Raw genomic sequence first — 22,595 nt, 5'->3', positions numbered from 1 at the left:
CTCTATGTAACTTTTTTTCCCCCTTCCCTTCCCCCATGGTCTTCTGTTAAGTTTCTCAAGATTCACATATGAGTGAAAATATATGGTATCTGTCTTTCTCTGCCTGGCTTATTTCACTTAGCATAATACCCTCCAGTTTCATCCATGTTGCTGCAAATGGCCAGATTTCATTCCTTCCCATTGTCAAGTAGTATTCTATTGTATATATAAAGTGCATCATCTTTATCTGTTCATCAGTTGATGGACATTACCTACTTTTAAATGTACACTGTCAAATCTTGTAACTGCCTTCTAATGGGACAAAGTAATATACACCCTATTCTTGAATAGAATGGCTAAACTTCACATGAAACTTTCATTTGAAAAAAAAAGTTCATAAAGATGAAGCATATTGCCTGCTTTGCTTACTATGGATTTTCAGCACCTAGGACAATCCTGCCACATATAAGCACACAATTATCACTAATTAGACTTTTTTTTTCTTTTACTTTAGAAACTAATCTCATAGGACATTGTGTCGCTATTTAGGGATTACAAACTTCTAATTTAAAGTAGGTAGTAGTATTCAACCTTATTCACTCATATATTCCAAGTGAAAAATATGTATGGAGCAACAACAGTGCACTTATGTACTACACACAGTATTAGGCAGTGAGAATTACTGGAGGCTTGGTTACTACATTCACGGAATTTTGTGTATAGCAGGGATAAAATCACCATGAGCTCTTGATCATAAAAGTAGTTTCTATATCAAGTTCTCCAAGACCCAAGCAATATTACATTTCTGTAAAATTTGAATAAGGGGGAGAGAGGAAAAGAAAACTCTGTTTTTGGTCTTTAATATTTTTAGAAAACAACTATTTTGACTACAGTCTCTTGTGTTTGTCCATATTATATTAAAAAGTCAGAAGTCTAATAAAATAGTACGAAAGGTGTAGAGTGTTTAAAATTTATTTCTTTAACTTCTATCTTCTGAGACATTCTTTTTGGTAACGCATTTCTGTTTGTGATTCTATTGAATGTTATATAGCCAAATCACTGATAACATTTGCTAACCTCAAATCCAAGAATGTCCTATGAATGCTATCACTTGGGTTATTTAGCCTCAGTAAGTTGTATTTTAGTGCTTAAAATAATGCTGATCTCACTACTACAAAGTACTTTTCATTCCCATAAGTACTTGTCCTGATGGAATTATACCACAGGGAGACTCATAATTGTTTGTCTCTTTAATGTAATTGCCATAAGAACTGCCGTGCTTGGAACATTGAGAGGATAGCTTCAGAACATGTTGGCCTCAATGGGTAAGGAAGGGGTCTGTATAGTTAGTTATTTAGATACTCTTCACTACTCTATGTTTTTACTTAGGATTAAAAATATGGACAGTCTAGTAGAAGATGGATGAAAATTGCTGGGCAAGCATTACCAAAAAAAAAAAAAAAAGAAAAAATCTAGCTCAAGATATTATCATCAAGTAAGTTTGTATATAAGATAAATTTATTTAATGACGCTAAGAGAGGGTACTATAAAATGACAAAAGATGAAATGCACAGTGAAGATTAGAAATGACATAATCCTTAAAAACCTACCTACTGTTATAAAATATAGGAAATATAAAAACAAAACTTGGAGTAATACAATAGAAATAAAAATTAACTTGCCTCTGTCAGTTTATGTGAGGGAATGTACCTTAAAGAAAGAAAGGATATTGGGGCAGCTGGATGGCTCAGTGGGTTAAGTGTTCGACTTTGGCTCAGGTCATGATCTCACGGGTCATGAGTTTGAGCCCCACATCAGGGCCTGTGCTGACAGCTCAGAGCCTGAAGCCTGCTTTGGATTCTGTCTCTGTCTCTGTCTCTCTGTGTCAAAAATAAGTAAATATTAACAAAATTAAACATTAAAAAAGTACCAAATAATATGGATCATGTACTTTGAGCAATACAAATAAATGTAGTAAAAATAATGAAAGATAAAGAAAAAATACAAAAAATTAGAAAATCTATTAATAATGTTGTGTCAAAAATAGAAAATATAACCAAAATTGCTAAATATTAAAAATAGTTTTAATGTAAAGAATAAACGTATAGACTTTTGGTTATTTAAATTTGCTTTTAGAGAAAAAGTATCAGTTTTTATCTGTTTGAATGCTACATGAGAGAATAAATTTGAATTAATCATCTATTTGGACACGATATAAAAGAAAAACGAGATTAGGAAATGGTGAACGCGTAGAATAATAAAGTATACAAGAAACAATTCTATGTAAAAAGAAGACAGGGAGAAGCCACATATGCACTGAATAAGAATGAGAAAAGTCACAGCACGTACAGAGTACATGGAAACAGTCAAAAACTATTTTGGAAAACTCATGCAAATAATTTGAAGCACTAGATAAAATATAAAATACAAATTTTAAAAATATCACTGTCTATTTGGAAAACCTAAACAACTAAATACCTTGAAAAAAATGGTAAAACTGTCAAAGTCCTATTATTAATAAAACTAACATTTATTGAATGTCAAACAATTCCAAGTTCTGATTAAAGATTCACAAACCTTACAGCATTTGCTTCTGATAGAGTTTCTATGAGGAAGTTGCATGAATTTTTAAAGTTTTAATGAAGGAAATAATATACAATATAACTTGTAAGATTTGAAAAATAGAAAACTGCCATTTATCTTGTTATTTAGCCAATTTAGCACTGATAACAAATCTGAGAAAGATAGAACAAAGTGCAAAAATTGCCACTTAATTAACTTAACTGAAAAGTGCCAATACAAAAAAACCCATAAAAACTGAAAGTATTAGCTCATTAAATTTAGTGTATTGCATATTTTATGTAAATGAGATTTTTCTCTATGTAACAGTCTTATCTCAAAATTTGATTGGGAAGGGATCTTACTGAAAATCATTTGGTGTTGGCAGAATTCAGTTTTTGGGGGGCTGTTGGACTAAAGTCCTCAGCTTCTTGCTGTCTATCAGTCAGAGGTCATATACAGTTCCTTCCATATGGGCCCCTACATAGAATACTGCACAAAACAATGTGTTTTATCACAGCCAATACGAAAGAGGTTCTTCCTACAAGGTGAAAGTTACAATCTTATGAAGCATAATCATGAAGTGACATTCCAACTCTTGTGAAACATTCTATTGGTTAGAGGCAAGTGGAAGGTCCTACCCATGCTAAAGAAGAGGGGATTAGAGAAGAATATAAATACCAGAAGATGGAGATCATGGGAGATACATCTCACTGCTTCCCATTAAATACTGGAAAACCGTATTTAAATGTTTTTGGGTTAAAATACTAAACATATGAGTATCAATCCTCCCCGAATTACATATTTTTGGACTTAATCCCAATTAAAATAGACTTCTGTGGTTTTTTTTTGTTGGAAATTGACAAAGATATAGTAAAGTTCGTCTGGAAATTAAGCATGTAAGAAAAATCAAGATACAATCAGGATAAAGAAAAATAGAGTATTAACAGACTTGCTGGTTACTAAAACATTATTATTGACAAAAAAAGTTTGTCACTAGATAACACATAGAGAGTTTATAATCAATCCTAAATATATTCCTGGTTTTGCTATCTAATTAAGACACTATTTAAATACCAACATATATTCCAGGTGCCCGAAAGATCTATGTCAGAAATATGACACAGAAATAAAATGTTAGAAGAAAATCTGGTTAAATAAGTTTATCAATTTAAAGTATAAAAGGACTATGTAAGCTGACCTAAAATAAGACCTAGAGTAAAAGGCTAAAAAATAGAGTCTATTAATTTTATTAAAATATATGTTTTTAATGCCATTAACAAAGCAAAAACATCTAACAAAGTAGGGGGAAATGTTTGCAAAGCAGATGATAAGTGAAGTACTCATTTCTTTAATTACCAATAGTTTCATTAAAAAGAAAAAAAAGAAAGTAAAAAACAAGGAGGGTCCACTGCATGGCTCAATTGATTACGCATCCGACTCTTGATTTCGGAGTTCAAGAACTCATGGTTCCTGGGCTGGATCCATGTGCTGACAGGGCAGAGCCTGCTTGGGATTCTCTCTCTCCCTCTATCTCCCTCTTTCTCTCTCACTCACTCTCTCTCTCTCTCTTTCTCACTCTCTGCTCCTCCTCCATGTGTGTGTGTGTGTGCACATGTGCTCTCTCTCTCTCTCTCTCAAAATAAATTTTTAAAAAACTTAAAAAAAACACAATAAACAAGGAAAAACATGTAACAAACATAACTTGAGAGAGAACAAAATTTTAAAATGTCTCTTTGAAAGATTCTAAAACTCAACCATAATTCAAGACATGCAAACTCACCAACGCCCTAAAAACAAATTTGAATAAGCCACTAAAATAACCTGACATCCATTATATGCAAAGCAAAGCAAAAGTAAAAACCTTACATTATTCAAAATATACAATTTGCTATTGCTAACTTGTAATTAGATGATTTTTCCACTCTTCCAAACTTATCTCTGTGTAGGGTCCATAGAGTACCCAGGGAGCTGCAAACAGATGTGAAAGCCTATGGTTGGAAGCCTGATGGAATCAATAAAAGGTAGGTTCACCAAATTCTTAAACTTGTATAATCTCATAGGAAGAAGTCAACAAAATTTCTGAAAGGAAAACCATGGTTAACACCACTCAAGCACTTGAACTGATATGCAATGATGTAATGGATCCAAATAATAAATAAAAATGTATAGATTTTTTTTAATTATGAAAGGGTGTATTAAGGACATCTTTTTATTTGTTGTAATTTAGATGCTTTGATCTTTGAGGCCTTGCTGACACTGGAGAAACTACTTCTCCCAGGATTAGCTAATACTGAGAGTAAAAGACATGCCTGTGAGTGTGATTTTCATATGTGAACCAACCAATCCACAACCTGCACCCCAACCACCTACTCTATAGGACTTTTACACTCAGGGCCACTATTCCTCTGCCCTAATCACCTCACTTATTAGGTGATTAGCCAATCACATAATGGTATTAGCCAATCCTCAATCTGTTTACTCTGCCTTACCCATTCATTCCCATGGAAACCATAACAAAGGTTGTTTTCTCCTTGACATCCTAACTGCCTCCTAACTGACCTTAGTGCTTCTGCCCTTCTGGCCTCCCAGGGAGTGGGGTGCCCCATTCTCCTGGAATCAGTGAGTGTCGCAATTCTCTTCTCAATGGTGATTGTCTCCTGACATGCTGGCTTTGCCATACCTGAATAGCTATAAAACCTACATTTAATTCATGTAATATTTTCTTTTTTTTTCAAGTTTTTATTTAAATTCCAGTTAGTTAACATACAGTGTACTATTAGTTTCAGGTGTAGAATTTAGTGATTCATTACTTACAATCAACACCCAGTGCTCCTCATACTATTTATTTTTAATGGAGTAGAGTTGCCACACAATGTTACATTAGTTTCAGGTATACAACTTAGTGATTCAATTTCTCTATACATTAGCTATGCTCACCACAAGTGTAACTATCATCTGTCACTATACAGTGCTTTTAAAACCTACAATTTTTATTTTTTATTGACATATGATGAACATATAGTATATTAGTTTCAAATGTACAATATAATGATTCAACAATTCTATACATTATTGTGCTCATCATGAGAAGTGTACTTTTTTAAACTACATTTTTATATTTATTTTTGAGAGAGAGAGAGCACATGGGGAAGGGGCAGAGAGAGGGGAAGAGAGGATCCAAAGCGGGCTCTGCACCAACAATAGTGAGTCCAATGTGGGGCTTGGGCTCATGAACTGCAAGAACATGACCTTAGCATAAGTCGGAAGCTCAACCAAACTGAGCCACCCAGGTGCCCCGAGAAGTATACTCTTAATCCCCGTTATCTATTTTGCCCATCTGCCCCATCAACCACCCCTCTGGCAACCACCATTTTGTTCTCTGTGTTTAAGAGTCAAAAACCTGTATTTTAAAACAAAGTGCTTCAGCAACAGACTACCTAGAGTAGAAAGCAGTGTTCTGGGATTGGCATAAGAATTATATAAATAAGAAACTGACTTGGAGTCAAGTAAAAAACTTAAGGTGTGAAAGTGTGAAGATAAAGAGGGCTCTTCAGGAATAAGTGTGATATTTCTCTTTAAAGAATATTTGAAAACAAGTAATAGGGAGAAAGAATATTTAGTACATGCTTCTGGGGAAGAAATGTCAACTGAGTTGTGTGAATACTAAGGCATTGAGGTGAATGGACAGAAAGTTGAAAGAAAAGGCCAGAAATGCAATGTGTTTAAGAAGTAATATGGTATATTTTAAATGTAATTGTTATTAGGGTTTATATTAATCACAGACAAGAGAAATGCTTTCATAAGATTTTACCAGTGCAGCATTGAAATACAAAAGAACTATGAAACAATACTTGTAATTGTCAATTGATTTAATCAAGAATATATATTCAGTGCCCATTTTCTACATAACATCACTCTAGAACTAGAGTGATTCAAAATCTAAAATATGGGGATTCAAAATTTAAAAATTAAAATCTTGGGGTGCGTGGTTGTCTCAGAAGACCATGCCACTCTTGAATAAGGGTCATAAATTTGAGCCCCACTTGGGTATAGAGATTACTTAAATAAATGTTTAAAATTTTTTTAATTAAAATCTCTACCTTTAAGGTCCCAGAATCTAGTGGTAATTACAACCAAATAATACAAACACACACACACATGCACACACACACTCACACAGCATGATAAAATTACTACAGACTAGAGAAATGGGAGACTTTAATTCTGTTAATTGAAATTTTATCCAAAGATAGATATATTTTATGAAGCTACAGGCAATTTATAATACATTTAATATCAAACTTATGTCATTCTTTTCATTGAAAACAAATAAGTATGTCTAAGTCATGTATTTATTACATTGGTTGCTTAAGTGTCTGACTTTGACTCAGGTCATGATCTCGCAGTTCTTGGGTTCGAGCCCTATGTCAAGCTCTATTCTGACAGTTCAGAGCCTGGAGCCTGCTTCAGATTCTGTGTCTCCCTCTCTCTCTGCCTCTCCCACCACACGCACTTCGTGTCTCTCAACAATAAATAAATAAATAAATAAATAAATAAATAAATAAATAAATAAAATTATGTTTGTATTTTTAGCATTTCTATACTTGAATTGGGGTCCTTAGTATCACATCAACTTAGTTTTTACTTATCAAATTAAATGATTGCTATTTGTTCACCTTAATACGAAAGCAAATTTACTATTATATTAAATTCACCTATTCATTCTTTCATTAATTTCACCCAATTCATACTTTCATAAAAACAAAAGTTATACACTGTCTACTGTATGCTGCTAGGCGTTTACAATTACAAATTTTTTAATGAGTACAGTTATTGGAAAGTAATCTGAAAAATACTAATCCGTACTTATCGTCATTCCTAATCAGTTAAAAAATCAGTTTTTTAAAAAGACACCAAAATTACAGTGTAAAAAGAATGAAAGGACTATTGACATAAAAAGAAATAATACACAGCAAAGCAGGAAAGAATATCCAAAGGAGGAAAGACAGTCTCTTCCAACAAATAGTGTTGAGAAAACTGGACAGCAACATGCAGAAGAATGAAACTGGACCACTTTCTTACACCATGCACAAATATAAATTCAAAATGGATTAAAAACCTAAATGTGAGACAGGAAACCATCAAAATCTTAGAGGAGAACACAGACAGTAACCTCTTTGACATCAGCCGCAGCAACTTCTTACTATATAAGTCTTGTGAGACAAGGGAAACAAAAGCAAAACTGAACTATTAGGACTTCAAGATAAAAAGCTCTGCACAGCAAAGGAAACAATAAACAAAACTAAAAATCAACCTCTGGAAGGGCAGAAGATATTTGTGAATGACATATATGATAAAGGGTTAGTGTCCAAAATTTACAAGGAACTTACTAAACTCAACACCCCAAAAACAAATAATCCAGTTTAAAAATGGGCAAAGAAGACATCCAGATGGCCAACAGGCACATGAAAAGATTCTCAACATCATTCATCACCAGAGAAGTACAAATCAAAACTACAATGAGGTAACAACTCACACCTGTCAGAATGGCTAAAATAACAACACAGGAAGCAACACATGTTGGCCAGGATGCAGAGACAGGAGAACCCTCTTTACACTGTTGGAGGGAATGCAAATTGGTGCAGGCTCTCCAGAAAACAGTATGGAGTTTCCTCAAAAAGTTAAAAATAATACTATCCCACACTCCAGCAATTGCATTACTAGATATTTACCCAAAAGATACTAAAATATTAATTCAAAGGATAACATGAACCTCAATGGTTATAGCAGCATTATCAACAATAGCCAATTATGGGAAGAACCCAAATGTCCATCCACTGATGAATGGATAAAGAAGAATATTACTCAGCCATAAAAAAGAATGAAATCTTGCCATTTGCAATGACATGGATGGAGCTAGAGAGTATTATGCTAAGTGAAACAAGTCAGTCAGAGAAAGATAAACACCATATCATTTCACCCATATGTGGAATTTAAGAAACAAAACATATGAACATAGTGGAGGGTAGGGAGAAAGAAGTAAACCATAAAGTGCACTCAACTATAGGGAACAAATTGAGGGTTGTTGATGGGGAGGTGGGCTGGAGGATGGGTTAAATGGGCGATGGGTATCAAGGAGGTCGTTTGTTGTGATGAGCACTGGGTGTTGTATGTCAGTGATGAATCGCTAAATTCTGCACCTGAAAATGATGTATTGTGCTGTGTGTTAACTAACTGGAATTTAAATAAAAAGTTGAAAAAGAAAAAAAAATAATCGATCAGCAAAACTGCCTCTGTAAAATATGGCACTTTAAATTTTACATGTGGGGTGCCTGGGTGGCTCAGTCCCTTAAGCATCCAACTCTTGATTTCAGCTCAGGCCATGATCTTAAAATCTTGGAGGCAAGACATGCATAGGGCTCTGCACTGAGTGAGGAGCCTGCCTAGGATTCTCTCTCTCTCTATTCCCCTCTGCCCCTTTCCTGCACTCTCTCTCTCTCTCTCTCTCTCTGTAAGAAATACATAAATAAATAAATAAATAAATAAATAAATAAATAAACAAATAAACAAGATGTATACATGAAGTTTTCTTTTTTTTCTGAAATCTATATATTTTTTAAAATTTAAATTCAAGTTAGTTAACATATAGTGTAGTTTTGGCTTCAGGAGTAGAACCCAGTGATTCATCTCTTACACATGACACTCTATAGGTAAAAGTTTTCAATGTGGGTGTGGCAATGGAATATCGTTAGTGACCAGAGATCATTATTATAAACAAAAATTGTGATCTGTCCTTTTTGGCAAGGGGTCCAGCCCAAAAATTGTAAATACATAAAATCAAGTGAGTTTCAGAAATGTGACATAAGTCAGAAAGGAACACTAAGACACAAATTAATACCAACAGTTATTTTGTGAATAGTAAAAGATTATTTTCAAAAGGACAAGCACGGATTCAGAAAAACCATAATGTAATGTAAACAACAAGCAAGTTGCAAATCCTAACACAGCATGTCTTCTCAGCAATATTTTTTCATATTATTTATTTGAGTGTAGTTGATACACAATGTTATGTGATTTTCAGGTGTATAGCACAGTGATTCAACCTCTCTATACATTCTTCTATATTCACTACAAGTGTAGCCATCATCTATAATCAGACAACACTATTACAATATCATTGACTATATTCCCTACGCTGTCTTTTATTCCCAGTTATTTCATAACTGAAAATCTGTATATCCCACACCCATTCGCCCATTTTTTTCCATCCTGCACCCCATCCCTCTGGCAAACATCAGTTTGCTCTCTGTATTTATAGGTTCTCTGTATTTATATTCTGTGATTCTTTTTTTGTATGTTTATTCACTGTTTGAGTGTTTTGTTTTGTTTTGTTTTAGATTTCACAAGTGACTGATATCATATGTTATTTGTCTTTCTCTCAGGAATATTTTAGATTTAAATGTATCATCCTGTCTCAGTTTTGGAATGAAAACACAAAATTAGTGGTGGTCAAGTATATGAGATTGAAGGGATTATACTTTGGGAGTTTTTATCAACAAAAAAACAATCCTGGCTGGCTTAGTCAGTAGAGCATGTAACTCTTGATCTTGAGGTCATGAGTTTGAGCCCTATGGTGAGGATAGAGATTACTTAAAAAGTAATAAATGAAAAGAATACAAAATTAGATACGTACTAATATTGTTAAAAATCCAATTAAGAAATATGATATTATAAGAATATAAAAAATACAAGGGAGTCCTACTATAGAAGGATATAAGTAAAAGGAACAAAAGAATAGCTTCTAAGGGACAATGGAATATTAGTTCCATAATGAATCAAATTCTGTAAATTCATATTTAAATTCTAGGAGGAGAAAATTGCATTTGTCTAACTTAGACCAAATATTCACCTCTCATTCAGAAGAAGATGGATATGGTAATTCATGATCAAAACTGTGGTAAACCTGAAAGAGTGGTAAGAAATGGAATGTGGTCAACTCACCTATCACTTTGATCTTTTAGATAATGGTTGTTCTGCATTTTTGCTGGTCTAGTAGTAAACCAAACTGACAGCACTTGGAAACCTAATTCTATTTGTCATTCTTCATAGTCTTTGAAATTGGGATTACATATAAGGTCTTTCTGAGAGGGACATTAGTTTTAGCAAATAAAACAAAACTATTTCCTAAGAGCAAGTAAATAATTTCCCAAACAAAAATTAACTTGCTGTTACTAAAAGGGGGTACTGAATAGAAAACTGGAAAAAATTGATAGAAATTCAGGAGAGATAACTGGTTTGATGACAGAAAATAAGGTGTTTATGTTAATTAAAAAAGGAGTTGCAGCATACCTCTTCCACATGAAACAAAAAGCTAAATGGTATAATGCCTAGCAGTCACAAACTGAATCATTCTATATGATTCTCCCTAATCATTTGAGAAGATGTTCTATGTTCAACCACCTGTCCAAACTTAATTCTGAATTCAATTGATATGTGGAATCTCTCTAAGGCATCTTCTCCCTAATAATGATTAAATTCTTTTATAGAAATATCAATTCCAGTCGCTAAGCCAATCCCAAAATATCTGAATGTCAATGCATTAATCTGCAAAGAGCAAATCAGAATATATGTATTATATAAATCACGATCTGAGTATCCAAGGATTTCCTCCTTCAGTATGTATTTCAAGTTCAAACAGTTCAAACAATTTAGTCTTCAATTGGTATTCTAGAAATCATTGAAGAAGGTATTTTTTTAATTTTTTTTAACGTTTTTATTTATTTTTGAGACAGAGAGAGACAGAGCATGAATGGGGGAGGGGCAGAGAGAGGGAGACACAGAATCGGAAGCAGGCTCCAGGCTCTGAGCCATCAGCCCAGAGCCCCACTCGGGGCTCGAACTCACAGACTGTGAGATCGTGACCTGAGCCGAAGTCGGACGCTTAACCGACTGAGCCACCCAGGCGCCCCAAGAAGGTATTTTTGACAAAGTAGAACATGATGTAAAATTTCAAATCCCACCATGTTTATTTATGAATAGAGGAGATAATAGTGATGAATTATAATAAAATGATAGATCACTACTTTGGTCTTTCTGTAGAACTATAAAAATGCTAGACCAGAAACTACAATTTTCTTGGAAAGAAAAAGCACTTTAATCATCTATCTGCTGGTCAAGATAAGGATGTAAATAAAGAGTTCAGCAAGCAGTACCACAAGTAAAATTCTGAGTATTTTCTTAAGAACTGAGAAGGAAGAAATATGCTTAACCAAGAAATGTTTCCTTTAACTCTTTAAGAACCAAAATCAAGATTGTGAATCCTAATCTTAACTAATTATCCAATTTCTCATAATTGTATACACTTTATTCAAGTGTTGGCAGGCACAAAGGTACCAGTCAAATCTGGGATTAAATCTTCTACACTTGACTAGATTGAAAATAATTTTGTGTTTCATTACACATAACAGTGGCCAAAAGAGCTACTGAGAGAACTCAATGAAATAATATAAGCTTCTGATATATAGGAAGTCTTTAAAAGCATAGTTATTAACAATATCATATTATTCATGTTTTCATACCAAGAACACATGAATTGCATTTCTAGTATTGCCAAAATAAAGCAAAACCAGTTTTAGATGATGCTTTTTTCTTACTTTCAAAGCCACTAAGACTTAAGACTGAAAAAACTAGAATGGAATTAGAGGTAAAATCAACACCAAAGTATTAAAATTCACTTGAAAATAAGACATATATATGCATAGCATATTTTGGCAGACAATAAAGGGAAATGTAATACAATCCACCAGTAACTAATCTTGTTCCCACAACTGTATAATACATTGAAGAATAACAATTCTAGAACAAAAAGTTTATGTGATTCAAGCAGACCTTGTGTCTCTATCCTCTAAATGAAGTTGGACTGTGAATGAGCTTCTGCCTTACCTCTCTTCTAATGGCATTGTCGTCAGATTTTCCTTACTTGCTTTTGATTTTTGGATTTTGTGTAAATTACACTAGAAGTACCTATGAGATTTATATTACAGGATATTTAATTATAGTAAACTTTCTATGGTGGAGGATATAGAACTTTAATGTATAGGTTTCCAAGTAATATAAAACTCTCAAAAGCCTGGGTTTACTTTAGTTTCCAAGGTTCCCAATGAAATGATTGAGAGAAATAACATAGTAAGTGAATTTGGGATCCATCTCTAAAATACTGTGAACTTAAATTCTGTGTGACTTCTTTATTTTAGAAATTCTGCTATCTATAGTACACATAGGAACATATTGAAAGGAAGCTTAACTTGGCTTACATCTCTCTTTACTCTACATAAGAAATTAGTGAAAGTGGTTTCATTAAATCACTAATAACACTCCCTAACACAGATCAAGAGAGAATAAAGACAAATTTAAGGATGATTGTTAGAGGCTACATATTCTGAGTTCTGGCAACCATATCCTATCTAAATTATGCTCTCTGTTATTTATATTTCTTTTGGTATTCAAAGTTCCAGCATGCCATCATCATCTTCTTCCTCATCTTATTATTACCACCACAACCTACCTTAACCATCTGGCAATTATTCTGTTGGAGCATATTTTATTTTAGGCAGGAAAACTACAGGGACTCAGTAAACATTTAATATTATGTCTCTCTTGCCTACCATCCTAAAAGGAGGAAATCCTTGACAGCCTAAACATCCATATTCAACATAAAGTTGTCAATACAAAACCACAAGACAACTTTATGGATGCCCTTGGAGAATTTTAAGTCCATTTCGCCAACTTTACACTTCTTCATTTTATTTTAAATGCCAGCAAAGAGTAGGTGATCACATTTTAAATGTATGGAATGATTCTTCTACCGGCTTTAAATTATTGGCTATTGCTAGCCCACAGAGTTCACAACACACACACAGTCCACTTGGTGGGTAGACTAATAAGGATGTCCCCAGGGTTTGTATTATGAACAGCTCCTATTGAGTTTACCTCTGTGGGATCCTCAAAGTAATTTGTTGTTTAAATGGATTTGTTTCTATGTGTTTCTGTCCAGGATCTTTCATAGAAGTAACTTCACTTTAAGTTTTAAGGTAAAATGACAATTGTAATCGTCTTAATTAGCTACTCAAAATGGGAATGAAGCTCATGCAAAATCAATTAGTCAATGAGGACACTGCAGATGCTATTGTGGAAGACTCAGGAAAATGACAGAAGTTTGGAATTTTAGCCTAATATTTCCAAATCCAGAATTTTAATGTAATAAAATCAGTATTTTGCTGATAAATCCCCAAATAATGATTTTTAATCAATGATTAATTTCTATATAACACAGTTATATAATATTCTCATTAAATGCTATGAATAGTAACTCGATACTAATAGCAATACCACTATAGAACCATCTATAAAATTCAGCATGTGACTCTGTGAGCTAAATTTTCTGCATGTTTTTGTAGGCACTGATGGCATTTCAATCACATACTAATAGATATTCTTATATGGCACTGGAAATTGCAGCAAAATCAAAGAGCACAGTCAATGAGAATATCCAACAGTTTTATTTTATAAGTTAGCATCAGGAAATATGATTTTAACTATTGCTTAAAGAATGACAAGGCTGATTTCAGAAGTCCAGGGGAAATACCATTATTTTATATATTCAGAATTTGTATATTTTCTCTACTGATAATGTTTTTAAAAAGCTATATTGTCTTAATATGTTCTTTTTTAAACGGCCCAGAAGAAACAAAACAGTATTATAAAACTACCTGGATAATCTGAAGCTACCAATTTTAAGAACAAACTTAGGATAGGAAAGACACTTAGGATAGGAAAGAAACATAAAAATATTCTAAATGCTTTTTCTCTATAATTCTACGATCTCTTTAAAAAAAAAAGACAACCTACTCCCTTCTTGAAAATAAATCTTGGCTTTCTCATCTCTTTTGCAGAGAATAACTAATTGAGTAACCACAAAATTAGGTGGATGGGTTTCTGGATTATTTTTAGAGGAATCAAGAATGTGGATATGTGAGACTTTTTAAAAAATGAGTTTCATATTTTATGAGGGCTAACAATAGACTTCAAGTTCAATGCATTACCAGATCAATTGTACTTTGAGTAAAAAATATCCCCAAAAGATTTGGAAGAACAGAGAATATTGAAAAGATCATTGAACTTGGAATCAAGAGAGCTGGATAGAGTTTAGATAATTGTTAATAAAATATTTGAATCCCAAGACAAATAGAGATCTTTTAAAAGGTCTCTTCAGCTAACTTAAGGCCCAGAGAATAATTGATGAATTCTATAAAGACATTTTATATATCTCTCCTCCAGCTTTCTCTAATATTTCCATTTTACGTAACCAAAGAATTGTCAGAACCAAGAAATTAACATTGCTACAATACTATGAACTAACTTAAAGACTTTATACCAATGTCACCAGTTTTTCCACTGAAGTTATTTTTGTTTCGGGATCTCACATTGTATTTAGTTATTATTTCTCCTTAGGCTTTTTTAGTCTGTAACAGTTCCTCAAGCTTTCCTTGTCTCTCATGACCTTGATATTTTTGAAGAATATTAATAATTTATTTTGTCTAATGACAGTCAGTTTGGTTGAGTGTTAGGCTTCTTCATGACTAGACTGATATTATGTATTTTTGTCAAGAATATCACAGAGCTGATGTTGAGTTCTTCTGAAAGCATTATATGACAGGGTTCATAATACTGCTCTGTTTTATTACCCGTGATGTTGACTTTCCTGGTTTCTCCACTATAGAGTTATTGTTATGGATTCATTTTATTTATGGTTTCATTTTATTTTATGGATTCATTTTATTTTGGTTTTATGGATTATAATCAAGTACTATCGTATTTATTTTGTTGCTCAAATTATTAGTTGCTACATCAGTTTGGTGCCCTCGGTTTCAACATATACATACATACATATATATGTATGTATATTTATATACATGTATATGAATATATAATGAATCTATGTAATTCATAATATAGTGTATACACACACACACACACACATATGCATATAGTTAGATACATCAGCATGGACATTTATTTTCTTGGTTTAGTATGCATTCTTATATTCTTTAGCTCTGTACACCGAAAAGACTGAGAAGCAATGGCACTCCAGTAGTACCCAGTACACAGAACTTGAGTTCTCAATGCCATTCTCTCTTTAGACACATTCATAATGCATCAAGACTCCTTATGGATTCCAGGGTTTGGGCAGGACAAACACTTAAATGCATTTTAATATTCTAGCTCAAAAATACTTTTTTGTTCACTAGGGTAAGAGCATCAGTACATCAAGCAAATGCTCTTCTATTAATTTTAAAGAAATTTAAGAAGAAAACTACTCAATATCAGTGCACTAGAGTACAAGTTTTCTAATGTCAAAGGAAGGAAAATGATTGATGTAGATGATAAGTAAAACAACAAAAACAAAAACAAAAAACAAACAAAAAAAAACAACTAAGAATCCCTCAACTCTACAAGGCAATGATTCCAAGACTGGATTGTAATGTGTAAAAGTTATGCTTATATTTGTTCTAATAATAATTGATATATTTCTCCAGCATACCTCTCTATAAATCAATGTTCAGTGTGGACAGTTGATGTGAGTATGGGCCATGTGTGGGTATATAACCACCTGCTTCTTGGTTAATCCAACTGGATAAATATGTTTGCGACTATTTCTGCTTTTTTTAATGTAAATTAAGCAATTTAAATGATTCCATTTTATGTCCTTTCTTAGCATACCAATTATACCTCTTTTTAATTTTTTACTACATCCCTAGAGTTCACAATTTATATTTTTAAGTACTCTGTCCACCTACAAATAACACCGTATCAGTTCACATGTACTGCAGGTACATAATAGAATATCCCAATTTCCTCTTGTGCATGTATTGTGACACGGCTGTCATTCATTTCACTTGAACATATGCTATTTTCACCCAGTACGTTCTTAGAACTATAACTTTAAACAGTTATCTTTTTAGGACAATTAAGAATAAGAAAATAATCTTTTGTTTACAAAAAGTTATTCATTTATTTTGAGAGACAGAGAGAGAGCACAAGCAGGAGAGGGGAAAAAGAGAGGTGGGGGTAGAGATTCCTAAGCAGACTTCACACTGTCCATACTACCCCAAAGGAGGGCTTGATCTCACATAACATGGGGTCATTACCTGAGCAGAAATTAAGAGTCAGACACTTAACTGACTGAGCCACCTAGGTGTCCCCAAATTAAAAAATCTTATTTTAGGGGCACCTGGGTGGCTCAGTCGGTTAAGCATCCAACTTTGGCTCAGGTCATGATCTCACAGTTTGTGAGTTCGAGCCCTGCATCGGGCTCTGTGCTGACAGCTCATGCTGTCTCTCTCTCTGTCTCAAAAATAAATAAACATTAAAAAAATTTAAAAAAATCTTATTTTACCTTATTCATTCCTTCTCTGGCCTTCTTCCTTTCTTTACTTAGACCCACAAATCTGCCCTATAAAATTTTCTTCTGCCTGAAGTATGTATATATAATGTTTCCTATATCATGGAAGAAAGGCCTACCGTCAATGAATTTCCTCAGTTTTTGTTTGTTAAAATTTATTTCTCCTTCATTTTTAAAAAATTTTTAATACTTATTTTTATCATTTTTTTACTATTTATTTTTGAGAGTGGGGGGGTGAGCAGAGGAGGGGCAGAGAGAGAGGGAGACACAGAATCAAAAGCAGGCTGTAGGCTCTGAGCTGTCAGTACAGAGCCCGAAGTGGGGCTGAAGCTCAGAAACCATGGGATCATGACCTGAGCCAAAGTACAACAGCGCTTGCTTATCAGACTGAGCCACCCAGGCTCCCTGTTCACTCACCTCTTCTTTATTAGTTTTGTTTTGTTTTTCTCTTTGAAAATTGCCAATTCATTTTTTTTACCTAGTTTCTACTAGGCAGTATTATGTTTTGATGTAATTTGAACATAATACACATCAGTATGTGTGTGTTGTGCATTCTCTGAGTTTCCTGGATCTGTGGTTTGTTGTCTGTCTTTAGCTTTGAAATTTGCATGAATTACTACTTCAAATATTTTTTCTGCTAAATTTTCTCTTTCTTCTCCTTCTGATATTCCAATTAACATTTTTAAAATTGTACCAGAGTTCTTAGATGTTACCTTTTGTATTTTTTCTTTGCTTTTTGGTTCTGGAAGTCTCTGTTAACCTATACTTAAGCTTACTGATTTTTTCTTCAGCCATGTTCAGTTTACTGATGAGCCCATCAAAGCCAATATTCATTGTGTTGGAAGTTTCTTTTTTTAGCATTTCCTTTTAATTCTAAGAATTTCTATCTCTCCACTTACATTAAACATCTGTTCTTGCATGTTATGCTTTCCATTAGAAGCCTTAACATATCAATAAGCATAATTATATTAAATTCCCTGTCTGATAATTCTAATATCTGTAATATCAGAGACTGAGTTTGACATTTGATTTGTCTTTTCAGACTATCTTTTCTCTCACCTTTTGGCATGATTAATAACTGTTAGTTGAAAGCCAGGTATGTATCAGGTCATAGGGAGTAAGGTAAGTAGGTGTTGGGGTGAGGATTTATGTTACTTTGGGTAGGAGTTGGACTATATTTAATGCTCGCTGCAGCTTTAAGTGCCATCAGATCAAACTGTTCTACTGTCATTATTTTTGTCACCATGCTTGCCTTTAACTTCTGTAAGGAGTCTGCCTCTTGCAGCTCTTTGTTGTAATACACTGTTTTTATACTAGAGCCTTGTTGTAAATGGTGCATAGTGCAAGATGAAGAGAGTGTTCTATAATCTAATGTTTAAATCTCAGGCTTTGATTCTCTGGTATGTGGCCCCCACAAGTGTTTTTCCAGTGGTATAATTCCACCCCACCACCCTGGTCCCCTACTCCCTTTCCTAATTACAGTGTTTAGAATCTCTCTCTCTCTCTCTCTCTCTCTCTACTACATTCTTTCTCTAAACATTGGGCTAGACAGGAAAGTCAGAAAAGGCTAGATTGGAGGAAATTCCTTTCATCTAGCTGAGGTAAGCTTTTGGCAAAGCATTTTCTGTTGAGTGTTGGGTCTTTATTATGGAGAATGTTCTGGGTTTATGTCTCAAGGATTAATCTTCCCCTCCTCCTGCTGCTGTGATAAGCAGCATCTTTCTCAGAATTCACCCTGATAATCTGGTGGTGTTCCTGGAGGTAAGCCTATAAAAGTGTGGGACCTCCCAAAGACTGTGGCCTCAGAAATTTCTCAGTCTCCTACTACATCAGCAGTTCTTCAAAATTACTATTTAAGTAGTGCCACTAGTCACGATTCCAACACCCATTACTCTAGGTAATCAGATCTCAGATATAATTCTATGGATAGATCCATCTCTTGACATTTTCGGTTGGCTGTTTGCCCTGAAATCTTAGTTTTCTGATGGGTTGACAAAAAGTCACTGATTTCCAGGATGTCTAGCTTTTTTCTTATTATAAGAACAGGTGTAAAAACTTCTAAGCTCTTTATTTCATGGAATTGAAATCTACCTGTGTATTTTTAAGTAATGAGATTGTGAAAAAAGAATAAAATTATTACACAATTATTGACTTACATAATTCTACCTATTATACATATTTGATATGAGAGCTCAGAAACATCATAATTGGTATCATTTCATGTAAGTGTATTCAATAAATATTGGCTTATACTATTTTATTTTTATTAATTGTCATAGCTATTATACTTTCTAGGCTTCTAAATCTATTTACAATCCCTTATTTGCCACATTCTCTTGCCCTTAGTACCTATGTACTATTCCCTTACCTGGACCTTCCTTTCATTATCATATTCAGGATCTTCCACAAAATTAATATAATTCAATAGACAATGCCAAGTTGGCAGAGGGGTGTTCGCCAAAGCTATTCATCTTCTTCTTCTCAAATTAGTTAGCACATCAATTTAATAAGTCTTTAATCTTCTGCCATCTACAATCTAATACTTTCTCTGGTTTTGGATGATGAAGTATATATTTTTATTTTACTACATTTTGACCTCTGGGCTCACTTCCAGCACAGAAAGAAGAAAGTGTAACCTTTGATCTAGATCTAGGACTTTAGTTCATTTTGGCAAAGGTAGAGACTACTTGGAACAGCAGATTGACAAATTTGCTATTAAGTAACCGGTTAGTACCCATGGAAAATAAAAATACGCCTTGTGATGTTATGTTTACTGATCTTGTTTTGGCCTTTAGAAAGATTTCTTTCCCCATCAAGTTTTATTTGAATATAAACAGAAAGAGAAAGAGACTCAATCAAAATAAACAGCAAAGCAATAAAAAAAGTCCTTTTATAGGGGATGGCTTGCCCTAAAAGAAAGAACCATATTAAAGCTAGCAAAAGGCCAAACTCCACCTTTCTCAATTCTCCAGTGATTCCATCTGTAAGAAGCAGACATTTGAGAATTTTGAGACAATGGTGAGAAAAGCAGATTCATGAGGCTAGGTCTTCTCTAAAAATAGACCAAATGGTGTATTCAGATATGAAAAATTATATTGAATTCTTACTAGAAAAATACACTATACTTAACAGAGTACATTGAAACAATCAAATAAGATTTTATATATATTTTATATATATTTTATATTATATATATATTATACACATATGTATTATGCATATATATATGCATATTTAATTGTCCCAAAAGTAACATCAGTAACATTCATAATTATTAACTGGAAAACAGTATGGATTAAGGCAAAAAGTACAGTCAAAAATGATGGTAGGCATGAATGGTCCAGCTTCCTGCATTTAAAATTCTCAAGTGCCCCATGACTACAGAATATTCATTATATGTAAAAATAAGTTTTTCCGAATATTTTATAAATCTTTCAGAAGGACAAAGGAAAAGCTTTATTTTAATTATACACTTTTTCTTTTATTTAAAACAGTAGCATTTTTTACTTTTATGTTCTGTACTATCCTCCAGAATTATGGAATTCTTATCATTCATGCTATTATGAATTGTATGCTTGAAAACAGAAAATTAAAGGAAAATTAAGACATAAAAAGAAAAATTAAAGATCAGATCATTGATCTACAAATATCAGACTTTTTTTTTAGTTTCTAAGAGTTTATTTCATACATATAAAATTCTTAATTGGTCATTAACCTAAAGGATTTTAATTTAGCATTTACAAATAAAAATTAAAGAAAAATAGATATTTCTTAGCATTAAATAACTGAATTCCTTATTTCACAGTTGAAACCTCCAAGACTTAAAAAAGGAAGATAATTTGTTTTGCTTTCACAATCAGTAAGATTCTCAAATCCACATCTGTTGATTTTCACTCTAATGTCCCTGTTATCATACAGCTGTGGTACATTTTCACCCATTTCGGCATTCCTTTTTCCCTTTCTGCCTTTGATTATTTGTCGTTCAACTGAAGCACAGGGCATTAAACAATACATCGATCACTATTTTCTCTGCTTATTTTACATTGGTGTATCTGACTTCAGTTCACTTGAAAATTATGAATTGTAACACTCTACTAACATTATAAAATAGAACTTGCTGAAATTTTCCAATTTTTTCTCCAAGATCCCACATTCCCCAAAACAAGGATATGACTGAGACAATGAAGCAGCAACTTTTCAAATGAAGTTACTCTTCTGTTCTCTGCACTCTGCTGAGATTTCTCAGTGTTCCACAAATCTGTGTATCTTAATACTCTACCTGGATAGTGTGTTTATGTAAGGTAGCTGGGATGGTGATCTTGGGAGGCAATGAATTGTTCTGAAATTAAACTTGCCAATCTCTTTGAAATACAGTTCATGGTATATTTAAGAAAAACGCATTTGAAATGTCACTGCACTACATACTCACTATGCCAAATTCTAGCTAGGTATTGATTTTTGCAGCCAAGTCACAAACCTTTTGAAAGTAGAGCTTGCATTTAAAATGCCAACGTTTAATTATTTTAAAAAAATGATCAGATTTCTGAATAATAAAGAAGATATGTATCTTCGTAAATCATTCTTGTTTTTTTCAGGAGTATGGAACTTCAGCGATTGTTTTCATATGATTGATTTCATATGTTCATTTTTGTAGAAGATGGTATTATGAACAAAACTACTAAAATTAATGTATTAACAGTACAATTACATGTATCACATTTTAATGAGGACAAATGTTGGAAGTCAGATATTTTTTGCTAGCTTCTGGGCTACCTTTCACCCACACACAAAATTCCCAAATGGCTTTTCATGTCTTTCTTCTTCTCATGCCCTTTTTTTTCCCTTCCCATGCCTTTTAAAAAGAAATGGGACTAGCTAGATTGTGTACATGACCCAAAAGCCTTCCTATGTCTAACTGGTTTGCACATACAAAGTGGCAGAAGTTTTAAACAGCAGAAATGCCACATGGATACCAGCACAATACCATGGATTATTTTTAGCTCTCCTCCTCCATTCTCTGTAATAGCATATTCTATTGATAATAGCAAAGTCTCACAAAGTGAAATGTCCATTATTGTGAATTTCAAATTGCACATGGCTGGAGTCTCTGTATCCTGATGTACTATGTAACCTATCCCAGGCAATTGTTTCTATTTTCCCAGTCCTTTTGCTTTTCAATCCAGTCTGTTACCAAGCAAGAGAACAAAATACAACTGAAAGATGAATACCTGTTATACTGATCAAGAGAGTCTGGCTATAAATTAATGGCTTAAAAATCTGGCATGTAAACAACAGATCACTGTCCGATGGAATGGAGAATGTTACCACAGAAGAGAAAAGAAGTCAAAGGATGGGAGAAAGCATTTGTTTTAGCAAAGGAATTAAACCTGAAAAGAGCCAAGAGATCCTAGTGGCTTGCTGATTTCTTTAATACTATGTGAAATGAACTGGAAGAACAAATGTAGTAGATAAGAACTATAATCTTCACTTCTTCTTTATCATTCTTTGGTGGAAATTCTGTTTGGTCTGACAAGGCCAATGAAATGGACACATGAAATCTATCATTTAGCAGTGTTGACATATGAAATCAAAA

General features: G+C 33.4%; 1 long non-coding RNA gene across 1 annotated transcript in view; it reads left to right on the top strand.

The window, feature by feature from the left end:
* Nucleotides 1-22,393, top strand: part of LOC122211206 — a 68,165-nt gene extending 45,772 nt beyond the window's left edge. Inside the window, exons 4-5 of the long non-coding RNA XR_006198557.1 lie at nucleotides 18,045-18,098; nucleotides 22,186-22,393. This is a non-coding gene — a long non-coding RNA (uncharacterized LOC122211206). The remainder of the gene's footprint in view (nucleotides 1-18,044; nucleotides 18,099-22,185) is intronic.
* The last annotated feature ends 202 nt before the right edge of the window (nucleotides 22,394-22,595 follow it).

This window comes from Panthera leo, chromosome F2 (assembly GCF_018350215.1).
Source record: "Panthera leo isolate Ple1 chromosome F2, P.leo_Ple1_pat1.1, whole genome shotgun sequence".
In the NCBI taxonomy this organism is placed as follows: domain Eukaryota; kingdom Metazoa; phylum Chordata; class Mammalia; order Carnivora; family Felidae; genus Panthera; species Panthera leo.
Note: the sequence above shows the minus strand (reverse complement) of the source record. Positions and strands in the feature narration are given on the sequence as shown.